The sequence below is a fragment of the Macaca thibetana genome, chromosome 10 (genome assembly GCF_024542745.1).
Source record: "Macaca thibetana thibetana isolate TM-01 chromosome 10, ASM2454274v1, whole genome shotgun sequence".
Lineage (NCBI taxonomy): Eukaryota > Metazoa > Chordata > Mammalia > Primates > Cercopithecidae > Macaca > Macaca thibetana.
In genome coordinates this window covers 96060796-96087869 of record NC_065587.1, presented here as the reverse complement: position 1 = coordinate 96087869, position 27074 = coordinate 96060796, and the positions used below count along the sequence as shown (strand labels likewise).

At 39.5% G+C, this 27074-nt stretch overlaps 1 pseudogene; it reads left to right on the top strand.

Annotated features, from left to right (window-relative positions):
• Positions 1-8594: 8594 nt before the first annotated feature.
• On the top strand, positions 8595-25165 carry LOC126964139 (sorting nexin-19-like; annotated as a pseudogene).
• Positions 25166-27074: the final 1909 nt, after the last annotated feature.

Here is a 27074-nt window from a genome sequence, read left to right as displayed (position 1 = left end):
TTATTTCCTTCTATGCCAAGATAGTATTCCATGCCACGTTGTCTTTATTCATTGGTTGATGGACATTTAGATTGGTTCCATATTTTTGCAATTGCAAACTGTGCTGCTGTAAACACGCATGTGCATGTTTTCTTCATATAATGACATCTTTTCCTCTAGGTAGATACCCAGTAGTGGGACAGTGCTGGATCAAATGGAGGTACTACTTTTAGTTCTTTAAGGAATCTCCATACTGTTTTCCACAGTGGTTATACTAGTTTACATTCCCACCATTAATGCAAAAGTGTTCCCATTTCACCACATCCATGTCAATATCTATTATATTTTGATTTGTTTCTGTTGTCAATGATATCTTTCAGCAGTTTTCTGTAGTTTTCTTTGAAGAGTTCTTTCACCTCCTTGGCTTTGTACATTCCTCAAATATACATATATACACACATACACACATATACGTGTATGTACACACATATATATGTACATATGTGTGTGTACATACACGTATATATATGCATATACATATATATATGTGTGTGTGTATATATATATATATATGGCAGTTGTTGGAAAAGGGATTAAGTTCTTTATTTGATTCTCAGCTTGGTTGTTGCTGGTATATAGCAGTGCTGATGATTTGTGTACATTGATTTTTGCGTCCTGAAACTTAACTGAATTTATCACATCTAGGAGCTCTTTAGATAAGTCTTTAGAGTTATCTAGATATAATAATATCATCAGAAATCAGTGACAGTTTGAACTCCTCTTTACTGATTTGGATGCCCTTTCTTTCTTTCTTTTGTCTGACTGCTCTGGCTAGGACTTCCAGAACTATGATTAATAGATGTGGTGAGCAGGCATCATATTCTCAGGGGGAATGCTTTTAAACTTTTCCCTATTCAGTATGTTGTTGACTGACTGTGGGTTTGTTATAGATGGCTTGTATCACCTTGAGGTATGCCCCTTCTATGCTAATTTTGCTGAGGATTTTAATCATAAAGGGATTCTGAATTTTGCCAAATGCTTTTTCTATGTCTACTGAGATGACCATACAATTTCTGTTTTTAATTATGTTTATGTGATGTATCACATTTATGACTTGTATATGTTAAACCATCCCTGCATCCCTGGTATAAAACCCACTTGAAATCGTTAGATTATGAATTTGGCTGTTCTTTCTAGCTATATAAAAATTTAACTTTATATAATTTGAAGTTATATTATTAAGAGTATATGCATTTCAAATTGTTTTCTCTTTTAAATGAATCAATTATTTTCATTATAAAATGTTTCTCTTTCTCTTTTGTACTGATTTTCCTGTGAAGTCTGCTTTGACTGGTATTCACATTAGAATTCATATGTTTTTATAACACTGGAACTTATTCCAGACACATGGCATAATAAGGACTAGGTTTGTATTCTTGCCTTAACTAAACTAAGAAATTTTTGATAAAATATACATACCAATAGTCTTCAGACAGCGAACATGAGATAGGATAGGACAGTGACCTTGAGACAGGGAAAACGAAGGTAAGAACTAAATCATCCATCCATCTTATTGCCTTTATTGAACACAGAATAATTTTTCTGAGATTGGATCTATAGAAGTATAATCACAAACACAAGCAAATGGATATAGCACATTGAAGAGGTATTAAATTTTTTATGCGTAAGAAACAGTATCAAAATGAGTTAAGTTTACATTTAAGTCTTTAATTCATCTTGAGTAAATTTTTTTGTATATGAGGTAAAGAAGGGGTCAGTTTCAATTTTCTATATGGCTAGCAACTTATCCCAGCATCAATTATTTAATAGGGAGTCCTTTCCCCATTGTTTGGTTTCGTCTGGTTTGTCAAAGATCAGATGTTTACAGATGTGTGGTCTTATTCCGAGTTCTCTATTCTGTTCCACTGGTTTATGTGTCTGTTCTTGTACAAATACCATGCTCTTTGGATCACTGTAGGCCTGTAGTACAGTTTGAAGTTGGGTAGTCCAGCTTTGTTTTTTGCTTAGGATTGCCTTGGCTATTTGGGATCTTTGATGGTTCCATATGAATTTTAAAATAGATGTTTCTAATTCTGCAAAGAATGTCAGTAGTAGTATAATGGAATAGCACTGAGTCCATAAATTGTTGTGGGCAGTATGGTCATTTTAACAATATTGATTCTTTTCATGATGTTTTTCATATTTGTGTCATCTCTGATTTCCTTGGGCACTGGTTTGTGGACTGCAAAACCTTTGGAAGACCATCTAGGCTATACCATTCAGAATATAGCCATGGGCAAAGATTTCATGATAAAGACACCAAAAGCAATTGTGACAAAGGCAAAAATTGACAAATGGGATTTAATTAAATTAAAGAGCTTATGCACAGCAAAAAGAAAAAACAAACTATCATCAGAATGGGATAAAATTCTGGCAAAATATGCATCTGACAAAAGTCTAACATCCAGCATCTACAACGAACTTAACCAAATTTACAAAAAAAACAAGGCCATTAAAAAGGGGGCAAAGGACATGAACAGACACTTCTCAAAAGATGACATACATGCGGTCAACAAGTATATTAAAAAATTTCAACATCGTTGATTGGAGAAATGCAAATCAAAACCACAATAAGATACCAACTCATGCGAGTAAGAATGGCTATTACTAAAAAGTTAAAAAGCAGATGCTGGTGAGATTGTGGGTAAAAGGGAACACTTTACATGGTTGGTGGGAGTGTAAATTAGTTCAACCATTGTGGAAGACGGTGTGGTAATTCCTCAAAGACCTAAAGACAGAATTACCATTCCACACAGCAATCCCATTAATGGGTATATGCCTAAAGGATAATAAATTGTTCTATTGCAAAGACACATGCATGCATATGTTCCTTGCAGCACTATTCACAATAGCAAACACATGGAATTAATCCAAATGCCCACCAATGATAGACTGGATAAAGAAAATGTGGTACATATACACCATGGAATACCATGCAGCCACAAAAAAAAAAAAATGAGATAACGTCCTTTGCAAGGACATGGATGGAGTTGGAGGTCATCATTCTAAACAAACTAAAGCAGGGACAGAAAACCAAATACTGCATGTTCTCACTTTTAAGTGGAAGCTAAATGATCAGAACACGGACACATAGAGAGGAACAACACAGACTGGGGCCTATCAGAGGGTGAAGGGTTGGGGGAGAGAGAGAAGCAGAAAACATAACTAAGGGACACTAGGCTTAATACCTGGGAGATGAAATAATCTGTACAATCAACCCCATAATGCACGTTTACTTATGTAACAGACCTGCATATCTTACACATGTACACTGATCTAAAAATAGAAGTTTAAAAAAGAGCAAAATGAGTTAAATTCTTGGAAAATTATTTCAAATCAAATTACATATAGCAACGTGTTAAGATCTACTCACTGTAAAAAACTCTTTTACTCATCTGACAAGCATTTAGTGTAAGTGTTCTATTGGCTAGGCAATAGGAACTAGAGGCTGGAAAAAGAATGCTGAAGAAAATGCCCATGCCATTAAGAAATTTGTAGGCCGGGCGCGGTGGCTCAAGCCTGTAATCCCAGCACTTTGGGAGGCCGAGATGGGCGAATCACGAGGTCAGGAGATCGAGACCATCCTGGCTAACACATTGAAACCCCGTCTCTACTAAAAAAAAAAATACAAAAAACTAGCCGGGTGACGTGGCGGGCGCCTGTAGTCCCAGCTACTCGGGAGGCTGAGGCAGGAGAATGTCGTAAACCCGGGAGGTGGAGCTTGCAGTGAGCTGAGATCTGGCCACTGCACTCCAGCCTGGGCGACAGAGCCAGACTCCGTCTCAAAAAAAAAAAAAAAAAAGAAATTTGTATATATATGTGTGTATATATATATGTATCATGTATTTATTAGAACAAATTAAGACATTATTGAACAATGGTGCAAATAGCAATTAACAATAACAAAAGGCTAAAATACAAAATTATTAAAATAATAATAATAACCTAACAATTTTTACATTGAGAGACAATATAATAAGATACCGAAAAGATCCAAATGTCAAAATGTGTGTGTGTGTGTTGAGGGGGATAGAGTTACGGGGTAAATGTTTATATCTTTTCATTTCTCTCTTTTTTGTTCTTTGCAATCAAAGTTAAGTTCTCTTCAGTTTAAAATCACTTGTTGCAATGATATTCTTTAGCCTCATGGTAACCAGAAAACAAAATTCAGTAATAGACACCTTAAAAATAACAGACACCTAAAAAGCAAGGAATTAAATCACACTACCAGAGAAAATCACCTCACTATAAATATAGACAGGAAGAAAGGGAAGGAGGGAGGAAAAGAAAGGAAGAAAGAAAGGAGAGAGAGAAGAGAAAGAAGAAGATATGAACAGAGAAATAACAAAAGACAAAAGAGACTAGCAAAACGACCAGAAAACAAGTAAAACTGGCAGTAGTATATTTTTACCTGTTAGTAATAACCTTGAATATAAATTAATTAAATTCTCCAATTGCGACAGAGTGGCCGAATGGATTTAAAGACAAGATCTAACTCTATACTGCCTACAAGAAACTCAGTTCACATATGAAGACATACATAGACTGAAAATGAAGGGATGATAAAAGATATCCCATACAAATGGAAACAAATAAGCAACAGTAGCTATACATATATTGATAAAACAGAAAGATAATTGTATAATGAGAAAGAAACCAACACAGCAGTATCACCATTATAAGTGCAAATGCAACCAACACTCGAGCACCTAAACACAGAAGCAAATATTAACAGACCTTAAGGGACAGATGGACTGTAATACAATAATAGAGCACCTCAACACTCTACTATAATCAACACCCCACTATCATCAATGAACAGATCATCCAGACGACAAAAAAACAGTTAAACTGTAATCTCTACTGAATGGACCTAACATTTCACAGCTTTCCACTCTGCAAATGCGCAATGCACATTCTACTGAGCAGCACATGGATCATTCTCCAGGACAGACTATGTGTTAGGCCGAATAACAAGTCACAATATATTTTTAAAAACTGAATTCATATCAAGCATCTTTTCTGATCACAGTGGAACAGTATGAGAAATCAGTAACAGGAGGAACTTTAAAAATTGTACAAACATATGGAAATTAAAATACATGTTCATGAACAATCAATAAAGAAATAAAAAAGGAAATTAAAAATTTATTGAAACAAATAAAAATACAAACACAACAAAACCTGTGGGATGCAGCAAAAACAGTTGTAATAGGAAAAGTGCATAGCCGTAAATGCCTACATCAGAAAAGCAAAAAGATCTCAAATAGCCAACCTGACAGTATACCTCAAGTAATGAGAAAAACAAACAAAAAAATGTTACAATTAGTAGAAAGGATATCATAAAGATTACAGAAGAAATTTTAAAAACAGAAACAAAAAAAAATTCAAAATGAAAAAATATACAGTCAATGGAACAAACAGCTAGGGGTTTTGAAAAAAAATCAAAATTGACAAGTTTTAACTAGACTAAAGAAAAGAGAAGGAAAGCTGAAATAAAATCATAGATGAGGCTAGGCATAGTGGCTCCCACTGGGATCCTAGCACTTTGGGAGGCCAAGGCCGTTTGGATCACTTGAGGTCAAGAGTTCGAAACGAGCCTGGACAACATGGTGAAACTCTCTCTACTAAAATTACAAAAAAATTACCCAGGCGTTGGCAGGTGCCTGTAATCCAGCTACTCAAGAAGCTCAGGGAGGAGAATAGCTTGAACCTGGGAGGTGGAGGTTGCAGCGAGTCAAGATCATGCCACTGCATTCCAGCCTGGATGACAGAGGGAGACTATGACATGCTTGAACTTTCTGACTTGTCCTATCTTTCCCTATTTCCTAAATAATTAGTCATTCTACTTTAGGATGACTAATTTACTCTAAGAATTTGCCATACAAGATCTTCTCTCATATAAAATTTCTTTTTTTCATAATATTTCTAACCATAAACACATCTTCATATCCACAATTTTCTTTGTATCACTCCTCCCTACTAATTTCTTATGCCTACCCAAATCAAGAAAGATCAGGTAATGTAAGGTGAAACAGTAGAGCCTTAGATTTTGAGAGGGACCTGTCTGCTTACAGTTCTTGGGATTCCATGAGGAAAAGAGAGGTTTCTCCTAAAAGGGGGTCTATGGTACCTTCTGTTTTTCCCGTGGAATCCCAGGCTGTCAGATATTATCTCAGGTCCGCTCATGTGGGCACTGAGAGTGGCAACAAGACTAGGAAAATAAATCAGACAACTAAGAAGTAAAAGAAAAACTTAGTACTATCTTCATTGTAAAGACAGATGAACTGAGGCACCATGCAGTTTAAAATTTTATGTTCACATAGTGTTAAGAGTCCACAGCTCTCTCTTTTAACCATCCTGTAATTTTGCTGACTCTACGCCAGTCACTTATGCACTCGTATGGTAGCTCGTGGCCCCTTAGAGCTTGGAACCTGGGTTTCATTTCCTGCTCCACAGGTGTATAATTTAACAATTTTCCTCCGGGTTTGTTGGATTCTAATTCTCTCTATCCGAAATTTTATTAATATTACTGAATATTAAAGAGGGCTGTGATATCTTTAGTCTGTAGAAATATTAAACAACCTACAAAGGACTGTATGAGGTTAAATAGTATAGAAATTTCTATATGCTTTAAAATATCGAGGCAATGTATTGAGAAACACACCTAAGAAACTGCAACCAATCCACTCTGGACAAAAATTTAGACACTATTTCTTCAATACAAGATATCCAGTGGCGTTTTTACATATCCTTACATATATATAGAGTAGTTTACATGCTCATAACCTTAAAAATAAAAAGTGTCAAAATTATAGAACCTATGCATTTCTGTGGGCTTGAAAAATGATACAATACAGATTGTTTCTTTAAAGTAGTCAATAAAATGCATACACTTCTAGAGTAATCACTAAAAAAAAGATTTCATACCAAAGGTAGTAATATCAGAAATAAAACAGGGTTCAACACTGCAGTTTCTTAAAGGCAGAAGTTAAGAAAGACTTTGTTTTGGTTGTGAATCTTGGCCTTAAAACATTATACACATGATCCTCCGTCCTTTTCCTTTGCAAAGATGCGATGAACTAGATTTGCTCATGCAGATGACAATACTCTCGAAAATGGTGGCAGAGAAATAAAATGAAGGGAATACAGTTCACTTAATAACCTCATAAGTTGGAACTAATTACTCCCGTGACTCTTGCATAGCTCCAGACTAAGTGAGAGAGATGAAATGGCTGTTTGCTAGCAATATTTTATTTGATGCTTCATTTTTGATTCCTTGAGTAACTACTTATAACACATTAACAGGATCATGAAAGTATAGCTATTCAAGTAACCATAATTAGGCAATCAATGTTTTTCCTCATCTCCAAAGCATAGTTATGGCCTGATTATTTTAAGAATAGGACTCAGTGACAAGTAGTTTATTTTTAACTCAGTTTTGGTTTGTTGTTTGTTAAGGCCATTGCTTAGGATAATGAAAACAAGAGGAGTAGAAACAAGAATAGAAACAAGAAACAGAAGCAGCAGCATAAGAAAATAAAGAGAAAGAAGATGATGATTAGAAGAAGAAAAAAACATACTGAAAGAAAGGAAGAACAGGTGCAGGAATTGGAGAGCCCTTTATGATACTTTATTTCCCCTCCTGATTTATGAAATTTGAAAAATTCCAAGACTTTTCACAACAAAACCAAGCTAAAAGATAACACCAATAAGTCACCCCCTAAATTTTGTTAAGAATAAGACGATGTTGCCACTCACACCTGGGCCAGGCACCAGCAGGAGGAGGAGGAGGACTCCTCCTTGCGCTGGCTGTGCCTCCCCTGCTGCCAGCACCTGCAGTACAGCACTTGCAGCTTCCTTCCCACCTCAGGCCGGACTGGACCTGGCGGGCTCCATAGCATTCCCACTCCAACTTCTCGGATCCCAGACTTGCTGCTGCTGCCACCACTAACGCCAACACGACCACGGCTGCTGTTGCCCTCAATGCACCAGCCCACCCTACAAGCTTCCTACCACCTGGCCCCCGCAGACAATTTCCTACCATTCCAGTCGAGCTGCAGTCTCTGTCGCCGTCACCAATTGCAGCGAGGCGAGCCACAGAACCACACCCTCTGCAGGCTCCTGCCTCCAGCATGCAACAGATGACTCCTCGGTCTCCTGGCTCGAAGCATCTGGGTGGTCAAAGCCAGATATGCCTAGAACAGGACGCAGGGAGTAGTTGTGTTAGAGGTTCACCTTGTCATGTTGGCCACTGGGTGACAGGGGCTGGTTTCAGCGAAGGCACAACTGGGGTGGGTGTTACTGCCTTTGCTGAAACCGGCCCCCGGTTAGGTACAGCTGGCCAGGAACTGCTGGTCCCACCCTGGCTGCACTCCTCGGTGAGCAGGAGAAGCAAAAACTCAGACCCAGCCAGCCCCCTCCAACCAAGTGCCAGTTCCTGTTTCTGATGCCTCCACCTACGGGGCCCTGTTCCCCCGTGGTGCCCGCTACTCCTTACCCGGGAGTCACAGGTTGTCTCTGCAACACAGTGAGAAGGTGCAGGCCCGGGAACCATGGCGGGTGTGGGGTCCTTACTGTGCTCAGGATTCCCAGGGAAACCTTGCGTGCCTGCCACGCTCCAGTACGAGCAGGAGGAGGTTGCCCTCTAGAATCTAGAATCTGGGAAGAGGAGGACGGCCCCTTTCTCGGAGGCCACAGCTATGGCTGCCACTTCTGTAGACCACTGCTAGCAGCAGCAGAGCAGTGCAACTCCCAATAGCGCTCCCCCGCCCCATGCCACAGGGCACGTAAACCTGATAGTGCCCCCAAACCGCCTCACTGCTCCCGTCTGTGAAGCCAGGAATAGTGCCCCTAACCAGCCCTTGCTGGGGGTAGTGACAGCCCAGATAGCGCTCCCAACCTGCCCCCGTCATAAAAAAGTAGGAGCTGACAGCGCCCATAACCCTCTTCCCAGCTAGTGGTGCAGCCCCCAGTAGCACACACAACCACCCCCACCACCAGGCAGTGTAGCACCCCATAGCACAGCCAACCCCGCCATCCCACGTCCCCCACACCCCCACCCGCAACGTGACCTTGATAGGCCCCTATCCAGGGTAGTGCATCCCTGGAGAGCTCACCTACCTGACACCTTTCTACCATGCTGGCCCAGCTGCAATCTCCATCACCTCCACCAACCGCAGTGAAGCGAGCCTAGGTGCCATAGGCACAAGCCTCCAGCTTGGGGTATGTGGATCCCACTTCTCGTTCTCTAAGCCGGGCTCCCAGCTTCAATTCTGATTGGATGAGAGTAAGTCTTAGGACAGCCAATGACAGCATGAAAATAAAGTCCAATCAGAATAGGCCTAGAGATTTTCTCTCATCCAATCAGAACATGTAGTCCAGGAACCTCATTTGCATAACTTCAGTATATAAAGCATGCAGAGGGGGCATCCCACCATTTCAGGCTCTTACATGACTGCTTGCCGGGCTGCTCCGTGCAAGGCTTAGAGGACCAGGAGAAGGAGTCGTCACTTGCCACGGCTGGAGGCTGGAGCTGTGGGAGCGGCACCACAGCTCGCCTCCCTGTGGTGGGTGCTAGTGACAGAGATGGAAGCTCGGCTGGAGCGGTAGGAGCCAGTAAGTAGTTTTGGGGTAGTTGGAGGGATAAAGAGAGTGGTTAGCGGCAAAGGGAAAAAGAGGATGGCGATCAGGAAAAGGCATTGCAAAAAGACGGTGGGGAAAAGATGGTTGGAAAAAAAGGTTTTTGGGTAGATATTGGGGGAAAAGAGGGTGGCAGGTGGGAGGAGGAAAGAGAAGGTGGGGGGGAAACTGGCAAGTAGGAAGGAAAGTTTGCAAAAAGACGGTGGGGAGAAACTCGGTGAGGAGAACAGAAAGACAGTGGGGAAAGTAAGGATGATGTGTAAAAAGATTTTGGGTAGATGGAGGGGGGGAAAAGAAGGTGGCATGTGGGAGGAGGAAAGAGAGGGTGCAGAGAGAGAGGGGGAAGAGACAGAAGGTGGTGAGCAGGAGAAGGAAGATTCTGTGAAAAGATGGTAGGGACAATTTTTTTTTTCTATCGATGGAGGAAAAAGAGGATGGTGATCAGGAGAAGAAAAATGGGTGGCGAATAGGAGGAAGAGAAAGTTTTGCAAAAGACAGTTGGGAGAAAAAATAGTGGGGGAGAAGTTTTTGGGTAGATGGAGGGCGGAAAGAGGGTGGCAAGCTGGAGGGTGGAAGGAGTATTGGGAAAACGACGATGGAAAAATAGTTTTGGGGTAGAAGGAAGGATACAGGAAGGTGGCATGTAGGAGGAGGAGCAGGAGTGGGGAAAAGAGGGTGGTGAGCAGAAGAGATTGCAAAGAGATGGTGAGGGGGGAAAGACAGTGAGGAAGAAAGTTTTTGGTAGACGGAATGGGAAAGGAGGGTGGTGAGCAAGAGGGGCAAAAGAGGATGGCAAGCCGGAGGGAGACAAGGTTTTGCCAAAAGACCATGAGGAAAAGACAGTGGGCAGAGAAAAGTTTTTTGGTATATGGAGGGGGAAAAGAGGGTGGCAACTGGGAGGGAGGCAAGGTTTTGCCAAAAGACAGTGGGCAGAAAAGACAGATGGTGGGGAAAGAAAAGACAGAGACGGTGGGTAAAAAGCGGGTAAATGCAGTGGGAAAAGAGGGTGGCAAGTGGGAGGAGAAAAGAGGGTAGTGAGAGGGAGCGGGGAAAGAGGTTTGGGAAAAAGACGATGGGGAAAATAGTTTTGGGGTAGATGGAGGGCAAAAGGAGGATGGTAAGGATTAAGGAAAGAAGAGGGCGGGTGGGAAGTGGGGGAAGGCTTTGTGAAATTTTGGGGGTGTAGATGGAGGAAGAAGGAGTGGCGAGCCAGAGTGGGGAGAAAGCTTTGAAAAAATGGTGGGGAGATGTTTTTGCGTAGATAGAGAATGGAAAGAGGGTGGCAAGAAGGGGGGCGGAAAGACGATGGGGAAAAACCATAGTAGAGCAAAAAACCGTTTTTGGGTAGAAGGAGGTTGGAAAAGAGGGTGGTGAGCAGCAGCAGGGAGAAAAAGAAGGTGTCCAGTGAGTGAGGGAAAACAGTGGGGAAAAATTTTGGGGTAGATGGATGATGAAAAGAATGGTGAGCGGGAGAGTAGAGAAGGCTTTGCAAAATGACAGTGGGGAAAAATAGTGGGAAAAAAGTTTTGGGGTAGATGGAGAAAGAAAAATGGTGACGAGAGGGAGGGGGTCAAAGGTGGTTGGGAGAAGAAGGTGGGGGACAAAGTTTTTGGGTAGCTCTTTTTTCTGATTTCTTAAATCAGGTTATTTGTATTTTTGCTTTGAGTAGTTTGAGTACTATTTTGTGTTGCATTAACCCCTTGCCTGATGCATAGTTTGCAAATACTTTCTTCCATTCTGTGGATTGTTTCTTCCTTTTACTGATTGCTTCCGCTACTTTGCAGAAGCTTTTAAGTGTAATGCAATTGTATTTTGTCTATTTTTGCTTTTTGTTGCTTGTGCTTTTGATGTATATATTTGGAAATCCCTTGCCCTAGCCAGTTTCAGGAAGCATTTTCCTATGTTTTCTTCTCTTGTAGTTTCATAGTTTCAGGTCCTACATTTAAATCTTTATTTTGAGTAAACTTTTGTGTATAATAAGATAACAGCCTAGTTGGATTCTTGTACATATGGGTTTTGAGTTTTCCTAGCACAGTTTATTGAAGAGATTGTCCTTCCCCAATGTGTGTTTTTGGTGCTTTTGTTAAGAGTTGACTGTGAAAGCTTGAATTTATTTCTGAGTTCTCTATTCTGCTTCATTTGTCTATGTCAGTCTGTCATTCGTCTCTCTGTCTCTCTTCTGTCTCTCCATTTTTTTTTCTTTTTTTTTTTTTTTTGCCACTACCATGCTGTTTTGGTTACTAGATTTGTGGTATATTTTGAAATCAGGGAGTGTGATGCCTCCAGGTTTTTTTCTTTTTATTCAAGATTCTTTCGTCTATCTGAGGTATTTTGTATTTCCATGTGAATTTTAGGATTTTTTTTTTTTTTTTGAGACAGAGTCTTGCTCTGTAGCCAAGGCTGGAGTGCTCTGGCATGATCTCAGCTCACTGAAAACTCTGCCTCCTGGGTTCAAGTGATTCCTCTGCCTCAGCCTCCTGAGTAGCTGGGATTACAGGCGTGCGCCCCCATGCCCAGCTAATTTTTGTATATATAGTAGAGAAAGGGTTGCACCATGTTGTTCAGGCTGTTCTCAAATTCCTGACCTTGTGATCCACATGCTTTGGCCTCCCAAAGTGCTGGGATTACATGCCTGAGCCACCGTGCCCGGCCGTTTTTTTTTGTTTTTGTTTTTTTTCCCCCTATTTCTATGAAGAATATCTTTCCTAATTTAACATGGATTCCATTGATTCTGTAGATCACATAGGGTGATATAGATATTTTAACAATAATCTTCTAGTGCTTGGACATGGGATATCTTTACATTTACTTGTGTCTGCTTTATTATCTTTCATATATGTTTTATAGTTTTAATTGTGAAATTTTTCACCTTTTTGGTTAAGTTTATCTCTAGGTATCTTTTTTGGGGGGCATTGAAATAGCTTTCTTGATTTCTTTCTTAAGTGTTTCACTATTGGTACATGGGTGTGCTACTCATTTTTATATATTGATACTGTATCTTGCAACTTTATGAAATGTTTATTATTTGTAGTAGGTTTTTTTGTGGAATCTTTAGGGTTCTCCATATATATATGACCGTGTCACCTGCAAACAGTGACTATTTGACTTCCTTTTATTTCGAATTTGGAAGCCTTTTATTTCATTATCCTAAGTCCTCTAGCTAGAACTTCAAGTACTGTGATGAATAAAAGCGGTAAAAGTAGCCACACTTGTTCCAGATCTTAGATGAGGAACTTTGTCTTATATGGACTTCATTGTGCTGAGATGAGTTCTACTATTGAGACCCTCTCATGCATTTTTCAATTCATATATTGCATTTTTCAGCTTTAAGGTTTCTGTGGCCTTTTAAAATTACTTCTATCTCTTTGTTAAATTTCTTTGTTAATTTTTGAATTACTTCTCTATATTTCAATTTCATTGAGTATCCTCAAAACAGCCATTTTTACTTCCCTGTCTGGAGAGTCTCACATCTTTTTTTTTTTTTTTTTTTTTTAAGATGGTGTCTTATTTCATCACCTATGCTGGAGTGCAGTGGCACAATCTTTGCTCACCACACTCTGCCTCCCAGGTTCAAGAAATTATCCTGTCTCAGCCTCCCAAGTAGCTGGGACTGCAGGCACCTGCCACCACACCCAGCTAATTTTTGTGTTTTTAGTAAAGACGGGGTTTCACCTTGTAGGTCAGGCTGGTCTCAAACTCCTGACCTCAGGTAATCCACCCGCTTCGGCCTCTCAATGTTCTGGGATTACAGGTGTGAGCCATCACACCCAGCTGAGTCTCACATCTCGAGCTCTCCTGGGTTAGTCACTGGTGACTTATTTCTTGTTTGGTGAGGTCATATTTCCTTGAATGTTCTTCATGCTTTTGAGCATATGTTCATGCTTGGGAGTTGAATAAGTGGGTATTTATTCCAGTCTTTGCAGTCTGTTCTTGTTGTGCTTGTCCTTCTTCAGTCTTCCAGAAATTCCAAGAAATTCAAGACTGTTAAGTTCCCCAAGTGTGTGGTCACTGCAGCTGTTTCAGCACCAGAGAGGGCATCTTAAGCTCAGGTTCACTGTGACTTCTGCAGACTGAGGTCCCTGGTGGCTGTGACAGACTTGGAGAAGATAAGGGAGGGGTTCTCTGGGTTCCCAGGCAAAGTTCTTCATTTACATCCCTCTTCTTCTCCTTGCAAGAAATCTGGACACCAAGCTTTGTGGATCTGGGAGAAGTGTGATTTGGGCACTCTCATGACCACTGCAGCTGGCGTCACACACCCAAAGCCCACAGCCTCCCAGACCAGAGCAGCAATGGGGCTTGTCTGAGTCCTGTGACCTCACTGCTGCTGACTGACTTAGGTTTCTAAGCCAGGTTAGTCTGCTGGTGATGAAGCTGGTCAGGGTTTAGGTCCATCCTGCCTGGGATCAGGGACACAGTATTCTGCCTGATGCTGTGTCCACTGTGGTAGGGCTTGATACTGGGTTCTCCTCTTTCTTGCATAGGGAAGGAATTCTCTCTGCACTGCACTGCCTGGAGTTGGGATTGGGGTAACACAGACAACCCTGTGGCCACTGCAGCTGATGTCATGTACGAAGTCCAAAGCCTCCCAGACCACCACATCGTTGGTTATTGCAGCTCACCCAAAGACCAAAGTGACTCTGGCCTGCCTGTCACTGACATTTATTTGGGGCCTGAGGCCACTTGAATCAGCTGGTAGTGAAGCAAGTCAGGACTCAGGTTTGTCCCACCAGGGCAGTGGATTCCCTTTTAGGCCAGGTCATATCTAAATGCTCTGTCTGTGGGCACTGGCCTGGAATCAAAGGCCATGGGGTTCTGCCCAGTGCTTTGCTTTACTATAGCAGAGCTGGCACTGGGCTCCAAGGCAAAGTCCCACGGACCCTTCCTTGTCCCTTTTGCTAGAGGTGGACACATTCTCTGTACTGCACTGCCTGGGGTTGAGGGAGGGGCAGTGCAGGCACTGCAAGACTGTCTTTTCACCCTCTTTAATGTGTCTTCTCTTGTTTTTAAGCTAAAACCACGTTCTGTGACCTGTCACCTGATTTCTTTAGCTCTTGTGAAGGTATTCTCTTGCTCGGATTGTTGGACGGTGGTTCAATTTAATGTTCTTGCAGAGACACAATCACTGAGATTCTATCTTCCATCTCCCTCCACCTCTTCTCATTTATTTAGTTCTTCAATTTATTTCAACAATATTTTGGAGGTTTCAGAGTATGAGTTTTGAACTGCTCTTGTTAATTTCTAAATGTATTACTTGTTTTGTTGCTATTATAAATGGGATTGTGTCTTTGATATAATTTTAAAGCAGTTCATTGACAGTATATAGAAATAAAATGATTTTTTAGTATTGCGTTTATATCTGGAAACCATGCCAGATTTATTTTGAATACTGTTCTACTGAATTTCTTAGAATTATGTATGTATAAGAGATCATGCCATCTGTAAATGTAAATTATTTTATTATTTTATTTTCAACCAGTATGTTTTCAATTTTCTATTCTTTACTAACTACACCTCACTAGAATCCACACTATAATGTTGAGTAGAATTTGCAAGAGTGGACATTCTTGTAACTAATTTTACCAGGAAAGGATTCACCCTTTCATTGCTGAGTGTGATGATAGCTGTGGGTTTCATAGATAACTACCACTAGTTTCAGGAAGTTATCTTACTGTCCATAACTGGAGTGTTTTCATGATGAAAATATCTACTATTTTCTCAAATGCTTTCCATCTGTTGAGATGCTCATCTATTTTGGTCTTTTACTATATTACTATGGTGTTTGCATTCATCGATTTTTCAAATATTAAATCAATGGTGCCTTCCTGGGGTCAATCACATCTGCACCCAGTGCATGATGTATTTTATATGTTGATGGATTCAACTTGGCAGTATTTTGTTGAAGATTTTTGATTTTATAAAACAAAGATACTGGTCTATATTGTTTTGTGATTCAATTTTGGTGTCAGAGTAATCCTGTTTGTAAAATGAATTGAGAAGTGTTCTCTCCCCCTTTTATTTTCTGCAACAGTGGGTGAACAATTGATATTAATTTCTCAGAGTGTTTGATTCACCTGGGAAGCTAGCTGAGATGAGATTTTTATTGTAAGGTTTTAAAATTACAATCCAATCTTTTAACCTTCCATAGATCTATTTATATTTTTTATTTCTCCTTTAGACTATTTTAGTTTCTGTCATTCTAGGACTTCATCCATTCTATCTAGGCTGTCTGTCTTTTTCAGCATAAGATTTTCATTGCATTCTCTTTTAAATCATTTTTGTTTTGTAATACTGGCAGTAATGTGTTCTCTTGCCAATTTTAGTAATTTGAGTCTCTTCTCTTTTTTTTCTTGCTTAGCCTAAGTAAACATTTGCCAATATTTTTTATCTTTCCAAACATTTAATTGTGGTTTATTGATTTTCTCTGTTGCATATTCCCTTTCTGTTTTCCTAACTCTATCCCTCCCTACCTTTTTTTTCCTTTTTTTTTTTTTTTTCTCTTGAGACAGAGTCTGGCTCTGTCACCAGGCTAGAGTGCAGTGGCGTGATCTTGGCTCACTGTGACCTCTGACTCCCTAGTTCAAGCAATTCTCCTGCCTCAGTCTCCCTAGTGGCTGGGATTACAGGCACACACCACCAGGCCCAGATAATTTTTGTATTTTTAGTAGAGACAGGGTTTCTCCGTGTTGGCGAGGCTGGTCTCAAACTCCCGACCTCAAGCAATCTGCCCACCTTGGCCTCCCAAAGTGGTGGGATTACAGGTGTGAGCCACCCTGCCCAGCTAGCTTAACTCTTGTGAATGTTTGTCTTTAGGAACATTGTATTTGGTTAATTAAAATTTAAGATTTTGGAGCATCAACTGTCCTCTTATATGAAAATAAAAGCATGAATTGGGAAATAATGGGTTCCCCAATTTTTTTGTGGAGGGAACAAAACAACTATCCATGTACATATAGTTTTTGGTTCCCCAGATCATTGAGCCAACTTTGCCAAAATAAGTAACCCCTCATTCCTTATCTCAAGAAAGTGGTCTTACCTTCCTTGGAGACATTAAAATGAATTCACTGGATATAGTTATTTTTAAGTATATCAGTTTACTTCATGTCCCATTTTCAACCAGTTACTGTACCTGGAATAATTAACAGAATCAAATTCTGTCATGCACAGGTAAATAAGTAAATTCTATCATTTAGTATCTAAATTTTGTATATATATTTATATACCTATATTTTACTTGTAATTCAGTGAAAATAAGGCTTTGTATGTATGCGCTGTGTAAAATATGCTGTCTATATTAATTCTCATGATAAAAGAATAGATTGAGTAATGGAACGTATTTGAATTTTAAATTTATCTTTCATTTAGTAGCAGAAATAAAATCTTAGCACTTGACTTGGTAAATTCCTCCATTTAAATTAAGATTTTACTTTAGCAGAAACAAAATGTATCTTAATGGGATGATAATTCACTAGTTTACCTCTGATGAATGTCAGTTGGTATTTTATCCATTGTGGAATGACACAGCATCAAAATAAAATAGAATACAGTTAGTTAAAAACACAACAATTATCTTATTGATTAATTTAGACATCAGAAGTTTACATTATAAAATCAAGGTACTTTTGGTTTTTGTTTTGTTTTTAGGATATTAGCATATACCTACCAAACATGAACCATAGTAAAAACTGTTCAGTAACACTTTTCATTCCATTTTCAAATAACCTGAGTTTATGGGTCAGGTTGAAAAGCTTTTAGATGAGTCGTTTATGTTTATGTATGTATCCAGATATTTGTTTGTATATCATGTAGACAACATAAGAAAATATGCACATATGTAAGCGATTGCATAGAATGGTAAAGAATATATTCTTAAAAGAAATAAGAGAGTAAGATACATTCACTTAATGTTCCAAATAGGTCTCTAGTATCTCAAATGCACTATTCACCCATTACTTTCAAACAGTGTATCAGAGCCAGACACCATGGCTCATGCCTGTAATCTCAGCACTTTGGGAAATTGACGTGGGTGGATCACTTGAGGTCAGCAGTTCCAGACCAGTCTGCCCAACTTGGCAAAAACCTGTCTGGACTAAAAAAAAAAAAAAAAAAAAAAAAAAAAAAATGTAGGCATGGTGGCACACCCCTGTAATGCCAGTTACTTGGGAGGTTGAGGCACCAGAATCATTTGAACCTGGGAGGCAGGGGTTGCAGTGAGCTGAGATCATGCTACTGACTCCAGCCTGGGCAACAGAGCAAGACTCTGTCTCAAAACAAACAAACAAACAAACAAACAAACAAAATCAAAACCATTAGATCATGGTATGTGATTAATCTGAATTTAAAAAAAAAATTTAACATAAACTAAATGAAAATTATTATACAAAATTTTGCTTGTTATCTGTTTTTAATTTACCAATAATTCAAATCTTGCTGAGAATATTTGCACTGTAAATATTTCTGTCATTATTTTGTCAAATTTTGTCAAATTTGCTCTCATTTTCAAAGCAACCTGTATAAAATTATTAAAATTGTACACAGCTTGAAATAATATGTTGAATATAATTGTCATGTGATACATTTATATTCAATAATTAAAAGCACATGACAACGTTTGTCCCTGATCTTTATATTACTTAACCTTAGAAATATAGAATAAATGATAGGAATAATATGGGAGACAAAAGACTGTGAGAAACCACGTGTTGTATATCTTTATTGTTTTTATTAAACTTTTTTCCCCACTGCACTTACAACTAAATTTGTCACAGACCATGGTAACTCTTATTGTAATCTTACTCTAGGTACATCCTCTTAAAAGCGTAAATAAAATACATGATCAAAGTCAAACATACGTGCAAGGAAAATATAGAAAATTTAAGTTATAAAAAGCTACTGTTGGTCGCCGGCAGCCGGCAGGCTGGCAGCCCTAACACAGGCAGGGCTGCAGAGTGCAGTCACCTAGGTCTGCAGCGGCAGCAGGCCGAGGCCAGTGGAGATGACCCTGATGAGCCCACTTCAGGTCGGGGCTGAGTGTGGGTGCATGGTTCTTGGCATTTTGTGACCCAGTTCCTGGCCAGCCACTGCCCTCTGTGTGTGTAGGTGTCTGTGGGCCCCGGAGCCCTGCGCTCCCCACCCCAAGGCCGCGAGAGGCCTTCTGCCTGGGACAGTATCAAGGCTGCAGAGTTTTCCTCCAAAGCCACACCTCGATTGGAAGGGGCGAGTTGGAGGACTCTGAGTGGTAGCCATGGGGAGATGGCAGAGTTGCCACTGTCACTTTGCAGTGCCTGTAGGACTTAGAGAGCCTGGAGCCTCAGTTCCTCGAACAGCACCCAGATCACCTCCTGTATCTGGGACACAGTTCATTCCCCCATTCCCTAACTCTGGAGTAAAATCTTGAGGGCTGTCATCTGGGGAAGCCACCTTGTCCCTTCAGCCATAGATACAGAAATAGTGCCATCATTCCAGGAGACTCCAGCTGGATCGAGCTGTCACCTCAGTAACCTGTTGAGCAGCCGGAAGCTGATGGCTCTGGGGGTCTTGCTTGCTGACTCCTGGTCATACACCTTCTGATCAATGTGAGGCTGCTGTGCCTTCTGTCTGCATTGCTAGTGGTGCTGGGAGGATGGCTGGGCTCCAGCCTCTCTGGAGTGACTTCAGATCCACTGCTCCTAGAAAGCTTCATCCCATTGGCCACCTGTCCTCTATGTCCTAAGGCAGAAAGACAGCTGGAACAGGAGATGAACTGCACTATCCCGATATGATTATTTGAGATTTTGTGCTATCGTGATACTGTTCTGTGAGCCAGGAGCCAGCCTTTGAGAAGGAAATGGAGGCAGCCATTAAAGGGTTGGTCCAGGGGCTTTGGAGGAGGATGAGCATGATGGACCATCATGCTCTTGTCCACAGTGTTCTGATTCTCTGCCGTTGTCACCTGCAGAGCTACATTCAGGCAAAGGAGGCCATTACAGGGAAGAATGGTCCAGTTGAGCCTTCCCACCTCTGGGAGGCTTACTGCCGGCCTACTGCCCCACATCCTGCTGTGCACAGCTCCAGTGTTGAAGTCACCTATACACGTGGCATTGTGAATTTGTGGCTTCAAGGGCTGGTGCCCAAATCTCACTTAGAGACTCGTACCGGATGCCATGCCATGGTTGAACTAATCAAATGCAGTGTAATCTTCCCACTGATCAGTAGGCTGTCAGATCCTGACTGGATCCCCCTTGTACTCATGGGCATCTTTTCCAAGGCCAGAGATCCAGCACCCTGCCCAGCCAGTGCCCCTGAACAGCCCTCAGTGCTCACATCTCTGCCACTGATTGCTGAGGTACAGCAGCTTCCAGAATGGAGAGCTCCTCCTCCAGTTGCAGCCCCAGGGTTCCTAAGTTAACAGTGAATCAGAGAGTCCTGCAGGCCCCTCCTCAGAGGTTGAAGAAGGCCACACAAGCTGTAGGGGGAGATTTGGGTGGGATGTCTGAAAAAAGAAAAGTAGGAAACAACTCATCTCATTTCCTACAGCCAAATATTTGAGGCCCCCTGTTATGTGAAGACTCAGAACTGGAGGATCTGCTGTCTGAACTAGGCTTAGAAACCATCATGCTCATGACTCCAGGCCACTTTCTCTCTGTTAGGATTCAGGATGCCCTGTGTGTTCTGGAGAGTTCCCAGGCTCTGGAACCCAAAGATGGTGAGGGATCTGAAGGAGAAGAGGCTGAGGAGGGTCCAGGGACAGAAACAGAGCCTGTTTCTACACTGAACTTCTGCCCAGAGATCCAGATTGACACAGCAGACAAGGAGATAGAACAAGGAGATGTTACCACCTTCATTACAGCTTTGCTGCAGGGGCCGGAAAAGACCTGCTCCTCATTGCCCTCATGTTTAGAAAAGGATCTCACCAATGATGTGAGTTACCTTGATCCTAGTCTGCCACAAATTGTGCTTTCCTCCTCTCTGCCTGGCCCTTTCAGCTCAGCCACCTTCAGCTTTGAGCCCCTAAGCAGTCCAGATGGCCTAGTTGTCATCCAGAACCTTCATATCACTGGCACCATTACAGCCCGAGAGCACAGTGGCACCGGATTCCACGCATGCACACTCTGTACTGTGAAATATGAGACAGTCCTTGGTGACAACAGCAGCAGCCTGCAGCAGCTGGCCTGCCACACTGTGAATCATCGCTATCGGGTTCTTGAATCTGCATGTCATCGGGAGAAGAAACCAGATCTACGAAAGTTCATTAAAAATGTGAAGGATCCTAAAAAGTTCTTTCCAGATCTTCCATTTGGATACATGGACAGTGACAGAGTAGAAGCCCGTAAGAGCCTCCTAGAATAATTCCTAAAGCGACTCTTTGCCATTCTGGAGGTCACTGACAGTGAGGAGGTGCAGGAGTTCCTTGCTGTGAACACAGATGCTCGTATTTCCTTTGCCAGGAAATAATTTATGGTCTCTAGAATAGAGAAGATGGTGTTGAATATCATTGTGGACACCCTGAAGACAGCGTTTCCTTGCTCTGAATCCCAGAGCCTCACAGAGGAGCTGAGTGAGGCCAAGACTGAAAGCAAGTCCCATACAGAAGGCAAGAAGGCCAGCAAGTCCAGGCTGAGGTTCTCATCCAGTAAAATTTCTGCAACAGTAAGAGAAGAGAAAGAGAAGAGAGAGAGAAAGAGGAAGAGGAAGGAAGGAAGGAAGAAGGAAGGAAGGAAAGAGATTTATTATGAGAAAAGAGCTCCTGTGGTTATGAAGGATGACAATCTCAGTATTTCCAAGGTGAGTTGAAATGTTGGAGGCATACACAGAAGAACCAATGGTGTAGTTCTTGTTTGGGTCCAGAAATTGAGAACCAGGAGAGCTGATGGTGCAACTCCAGTTTAACAACCAGCAGGATGAAGACCCAGGAGGAGCAGATATGCCAGTTTCAGTATGAAGGTAGGAAAAATACTCCCTTACATGGAGGAGTTTCGGCCTTTTTGTTCTAATTAGCTCTTCAGCTGATTGGATGAAGCCCACTCACATTAGTGATGGCTAGCTGCTTCCTGGTCATCCTCCCTTATCTGTAGTTCTGCATTTTCATTAACACATGGTCAGGCATGATTCAAATATGTCAAACAGGAAATTTCAGAAATAAACAGTTCATAAGTTTTGAATTACATGCCATTTGGAGTAGCATGATGCAGTCTTACACCATCCCACAACATCCCTGGTAGGATGTGAATCACCCCTTTGCCCAACAGATCCATTCTGTATACACCACCCACCCATTAGTCACTTAGTAGCTGCTTGGTTCTCAGCTTGACTGTTGCAGTATAGCAAGGCAACGGCAGTGTTGGTGTTCAAGGACCCCTTATTTTACTTCGTAATGGTCCCAAAGTATAATAGTGGTGATGCTGGTAATTTGAATGTGCCAAAAGTAAAGTGCGTCCTCTAAGTGAAAAAGTGAAAGTCCTCAACAAGGAAAAATATTGTGTGTTGAGGTTGCTAAATTCACAGTAAAAGTGAATTTTCTATCCATGAAATAGTGAAGAAGAAAAGAAAATCAGGCTATTTTTGTTTTCCTATCTCAAACTGCAAAAGTTATAGCCACAGTGTGTGATTATAAGCACTTGGTTAAGATGGAAAAGGTTTCACATTTGTGGGTGGAAGAGATGAACAGAAATATGTCCTGATTGACAGCCGTTAGATTCAGAACTATTTGTGGTTGCAGGCATACACTGAAGATTTTTGAAGCTATCTCCCTTCCAAGGATAAGAAGAAACTACTGTACTCAGTGTACCAATGCACATGTTTATCTCATCCAAAACACCTTCACAGAGAGACCCAGAATAATAATAAATAGTGGAGTACCTAGAGGAGCAGTTACAAACAAAATTTACATTCACCTGTCGTTAGAGTCCTAATTTCCTAATTGAAATTGCTCTTTATTTAATTTAGTCAGTATTTTGACTGAAATCCTTGTAAAGAGTATAGTAAAAATTATTGATATTTGCATATAACTGTCAAAAATATAGAAATTCCATTTTTAATGTATGCAGTGACTTAAAATTTAGAGTATGTTTTCATATTTTTTATTCCATTGGATCCTAACAACTTTATTTTATGGTATATGCTCTTATCTTTATTTTTCCAAGTGACTATATATATAATTAAATTCTACTTTGATTGTTAAAAAGGATGACATTTTTATGTTATGTTAATTTTATTTAAATTATAAGTATGAGTTTATTTTCCACATATTCTATACTGAAAACTACTTTATAGAAGCTTTTTGATATATGCTGATAATGTTTATAACTAGAATCTAGTGGTTTCTTTTGCAGCATTTGCTGACTGAATAAATGACTATCACTATTGGTTGTATGCTGGTCTATGGCACTCCAGTTTGATACTATATCCAGATGAATACAGGTACAAAATGATAAATGAGTCATTCATGAATAGATGCCATTAAATTACAAATGAGTGCAGGGTATAGAGCTTGTGTTTGATATCACAGTTGATCTCGTAGTACTAATCACCAAAATTTTAAAATTAACCTTTCTAAGTGTTTTAACAATTTCTGAATTTATCATTTAAAATGGTACATGATTAGTAAAAGGACAAAATATTCTGTGATCATCAGAAGCTCATATGTGTATTATCTTTAAGACATAGATTTTCAAGTTAACTATTTTAGTATCTACATAAAGAAATTATCTAAACATCAGTGGTACTCCTATTTGATAAATAAAACCATAGTATTTGAAAATTTCTTTATTATTTTGATAAATGTTAAGACTCATACCATAGCCACTTGGACTGGAAGTGGTTATCATGAAAGAAAAGGGCATGGGCTTTCTAATCAAATAGTCTAGAATATTCTTTTTAAGCTTTAGCACTTATGAGTGATATAACCTCAAGCAATTTACCTCCTAATGTTTAGATAGGTAGGTGATAGACAGGTACACATCTAGTGCGGAGTTTGGCATGTAATAATTGGTAAATTAACATACATTTATTCCTTCCCATAAATTTTACATCTTATTGGATTAAATGTGTGTATTACCCATTGATTGAAAAACACAGAGTAAAGGCCAGAGAGGGAGAGAGAGAGAGAGAACAAGAGGGAGCACAAAAGAGTGTGTCTGTAGAAAACCTAAATATCTGCATGTAAATGCTGCTTCCACTTTTGTTATGATTAAGTTAAAAATACGTTATTACTGTTGATTAATATATTCAGAAATAAGCTTTAAAAGTTTATTTCTTTTACTTAAAATTTATTTCTTTTACTTGAAGTTTACTTATTTCTTTAACTTAAAGTTAAACCATTACTATTTTATAATTCAAATAACAATAGTTTACTTTCTATTTTCTTCAAACTTGTGTTAATGATTATATGCCTGGTCAAGATTAATATACTGGTCAAGATTAAACTGCGGTAACATAAACACTGGGGATCAATGAAGCCATCCCTTCCTTTCTTGTATGCTTTCTCCCCTAATTTATTCCATTTTCTAGTAAGGCACAGGTAACATCTTATATTCATACTTTGACATTAAAGTTTATATCAAAAATTTGCCTTATCAAACCTAACGGTGAAAGATCCGCCGCAACAAAACAGCACAATACTTGCTTATTCAATTCAATCATTTCTATAATCAAATTCAAACTGTATTTCATCTTAAGTTTTCAACTTGTTACTTGAGTACCATAAAACAAGTTGGATTGTGATCATTATCATATCCACCATATTCTGAAGACATACGAGATGACTGCTAATCAACTATGAAAAAATTCTGAGTATAAGACTAGCAATAGGAACAGGCAAGGGGCAAATACAATTCTGGAGAGGGAAAGAAACAGTGTAACCCACGTGATTGATGTTTCTCCACTTAGCTTATTTTTCATAGCACAAACATGACCAATTTTTATTTACTTTGATAGGCTTTAACGCATACACATTTGAAATATTTTAATAGTCTTGATATTTTGTTTTTCAGAAGAGAATACAAAAAATTTATATTAATGTTACCTTATGCCTTTTCAGACTTTTTAAAAGAGAGACTCAAAATGTATTCTGATCCATATTAAAATGTTTGTTTTGTAACGACAAGCCCTATGACATTATGTCTTACAACATTATGTGTGCTAATCTCCTGAGACTTCTTGCTTTAATAAATTGTCAACCAACTGGGAGGAGATTTTATTCTTGAAATTCAAAAATCCCTCTTCAAAGCAAAGTGCTGTCATAATGGGAAGCTTAATTCAAATTAACTAAAATCAAAAGTCAGAGTTTTCTGAAAGCAAAACAGAATCCAAGCAACTTTTGTCATGTCAGCACTCTTTTGTGGTGAGTTCCTACAGTTTTATGTTGCCTTGGCATCCATTTTGAATGGCAGTTTAACTTTCTCATGCCAGAAGCAGAGTCCAATTATCCATGACACAGTTTCTAGATCTACATCCCACCGACATCAAACTGGTGGCCAGAGACAAGAACTTAGAAGCGTTTTCTGACTAATATATTTGGCTCCCCGCTTTCTTGCCACTTTTTTAAGATGGAAAATTTAGGCATTTGTCCTTGAACTTGAAGTCACCCACACTCTATTCCCTTATATATACCACTAGTTGCCACTCACTTTTTCTCTCTCTCTCTCTCTCTTTTGCCTTGACTCTTCATTCCCATCTTGGATGACCCAGGGACAGAGGACTGCCCTCATTATGATCTCCCCATCCAGCTTCAAGTAGAAATCTTTGAACTAGTTTCTTGTGGCGGCAGTATATGGAATATGTGCCTTCCATTTGGAAAACTAGGGACTGCTCCAGGCCAGGATTTCCGGGGAACACCAGAGGAAGCACAAGGTCAGGATCTTAGCACCAGAGTGATGGTCAGACAGGCGTAAAATTGGACGTGGTCACACAAGAACCACACACAAGGACCTCTGACAATACAAACAAGTTTCCTGTGTGAGGACCCGTATCCCCTTTCCCAGGTCTCAGGTTAGACAACTAAGCCTAAGGCCATCTGCCAGACAGAAGAAGTATCTCATGGCAGGCACACTGTAAACACTCATTTCCAGCTCCCCTTCATTTCATGTTAAGACAGGGTTGCTAGGGTGACTAGCCACTGTGGCAGCTACTGGAATCCCAATTTAGCTAGGCACTCTCAAAGCATCTATAAAGCCTAATTCTTTTTACTCTTATTAATGTTTGTACAATATCAAGTTAACATAAATGTTCTCTTACACACGTGCCTTTCATGTTATAATTCTTAGAGAATGAAAGCCTCTCTAAAGCCATTTTAAGAATTTAAATAACATTTACAAGCGCAATTACCTTAAAGATCCGAGAATGGCATCTCCAGCTAATTCTGTTACTCCTTAGTGGTATTTGCCTAAGTGAAGTGAGAAATAAGAAGGAATGTAGAGTTGTTGGCAGGGTGCTTTTATGAACTTAATAAGTGAACTGAATCAAGTCACAAGCGTGTGTCCAAAAAACCCTTTTTGATGTCTGACAACTCAATGGCCAAGTAAATATAAATATTTTTGTCTTGAATGCTTTCTTGAGAAAATGTTTATTAGTTTGCATATTGTGATGGTTAAGCTGTTGCATGTAAAGTATTTATTTTAAATCATAGACACTATTGTTATATTTACTTTTCATTTATTTAGAGGTAAACATATTATATTCCAGGATGATATGTTAACCTTGAACTATAAATCTGAAATTTGAAATACTGTCCACTAAGATTAAGTTTTATAAATTTAATAGTATTGCCTTTTCTTCTGATAGAAAAATTATGTGATAATCACCTAATTATCACTAAATTATTACAGAAAGGTTTATACATATATAGTTTTAAGTAGGAAAGGAAGCAAACAACATAATTATTCAGAAACTACTTTCAAATAGTTTATAATTTATCATCCCTCTCTAGGTAATATTGCAGTTTATATTTACCAGCAAAGAGTTATTTATTTAAGAATATGTAATAATATAAATTTAATTTATAAAGGGTGAATACAAATTACTGCATATAAATTTTGGTGTCAGGAGGAAATTCAGATGGTAGTACACTATAGTAAATAACTTTTAAAAAACTGCTCTTTTTAGAAAAAATGAAAGTAGTCTTTTCAGTTAATCAAATAACTAGTACTAGATACAAGTAGTGAACATTCAAAGAAACACAGGTGTTTCCAAAAAATTTACAGAATAATTATTCCATTTCCAAATATGTATGGGTGTCAGTTTTATATCCAGAAGGAATAATACCACATTTAAGAATTAATTCAAAGAATAATAAAATACAGTATCACAAATAAAACACATTATCAATAGGGAAAAGAAAAGCCTTGATAAGACCATAAAACTAATAATCAATACTTACAGATTTGTGTAATTAATTTTAAAATATTAATAAAGGCAAAATA